Here is a 1,720-nt window from a genome sequence, read left to right as displayed (position 1 = left end):
ATCAAATGCTCCTCTACTTAATGCAATAAATTTATAAATTGAGGCAAGAAAAGAAACACCTGTATATAATTTTTGGTTTCAGTTGCTTCACAACTTTTGAAAATCCTTCAAGCAAAGTCTCTAAGGAACTCAAGTGCCTCCTCTCCCAGAATGAGTTTCCCATTTAAACTTGCAGACTCTCACACTTTACTCAGGACAGCGCTAATGGATTTTGGCAGGACTCACATTTTGACAAACATCCTCTCTGCCTGATGTATTCTCAGAACACTTCAGCTTTTACTTTCTCACAGCCAGTTCTTAGTTTATTTGTTATACTGCAGATTTTTCCTTAAACTAAATTTCCTTTTGGGAGCCAAAAGTAGTTCAACTTGTTTCTAGATTTAGACATCCTCTTTTGTATGCACTTACATAGATACAAAGAAGGGTTGTGGGATGAATATAATATAGACACATATATGTATGGTTTGTGTTACTGACCTGAGAAATTTAAATATTATCAAATTTGTACTTTGTAGGATTTTGTACTGTATGGTACTTTTAAAAAATAAAAACTTAATGATAGTGGTAAGAGGCTTTTATATGCTAACTACACACTGTCAAGATGGTATGTGGTGAATTATACAACTACTAGTAAAGTCTTGGTAACAGTTTCTCAGGTTCTTTTCAGGCTAATAAATAAATAAATAAATTGATAATCATTTCAAAGTTGAAATTTAAGCAAGTAAAATTAATACGAACTATCAATTGTGCTAGCTCCTAAATCTAGAGAGATCAAGAAAGTTTTAGACCATGAGGATTCAAGATGTGCCTAGAACAAAATAGCAAGACTTTACTGCAGATTGTAGTAATCTCCTCACATTTCCAATGACCATTTTTGTAATGTTCCACTTGCCACTGCTGTACCCACTGAAAAACCAAGTAAAACTTAGTTCTCTGAGCACAGACTGACCAAAGAGCAAAGACTTCTACCTGTGAGTGTCTGTAGCAAGGACAGGGCATTCAGAACCACACTGGGCAACCTGTTTCACTGCTTCATTACCCTTACCATACCATTTCTCCTATATCAAGTCTAAATCTTCCCTCTTCTAATTTGAAAGCAAATCCCCTTGTCCTGTCACAACAGACTCTGATTAAGACTGTTTCTCCTTCATCCTTATAGTCCCCCTTTAGATACTGAATCGTTGCTATCAGGTCTCTCCAGTGTCTCTCCAGGCTGAACAGCTCGAGCTCTCTCAGCCTATCCTCACTGGGGAGAAATTCCATCCCTTGGATCATTTTTATGGTCCTTCTCTGGATGCACTCCAACAGGTTTGTATATCTCATCTACTGAGGACTCCACATCTGGATGCACAATTCCAGGTGAAATCTCACCAGCATAGAGTAGAGGGGAAAGATGACCTCTCTTGATCTGCTGATCACGCTTCTTTCAATGCTCCCCAGGATACAATTGGCTTTTTGGGCTGTGGGGGCAAACTTCTGGCTCATGTCTACAGAAAGGCCAGTGAGTCTTCTGCCCCTGTCCTGTACTTCACTTTATTTTCACTTTCTCTTTAATTTGCATATCTGAATTTTATCAAACTAAAAGTAAGTATGAAATGATAATCTACAAAATATCACATATGCAGTGCTCTTTTTCTCTGCTTTATTCCTATTCTGAGAAATGTCTTTGTTCCAGAAACTCAACTCTCCTCTCCTCTCCTCTCCTCTCCTCTCCTCTCCT

This window comes from Meleagris gallopavo, chromosome 3, assembly GCF_000146605.3.
Source record: "Meleagris gallopavo isolate NT-WF06-2002-E0010 breed Aviagen turkey brand Nicholas breeding stock chromosome 3, Turkey_5.1, whole genome shotgun sequence".
In the NCBI taxonomy this organism is placed as follows: Eukaryota; Metazoa; Chordata; class Aves; order Galliformes; family Phasianidae; genus Meleagris; species Meleagris gallopavo.
Note: the sequence above shows the minus strand (reverse complement) of the source record.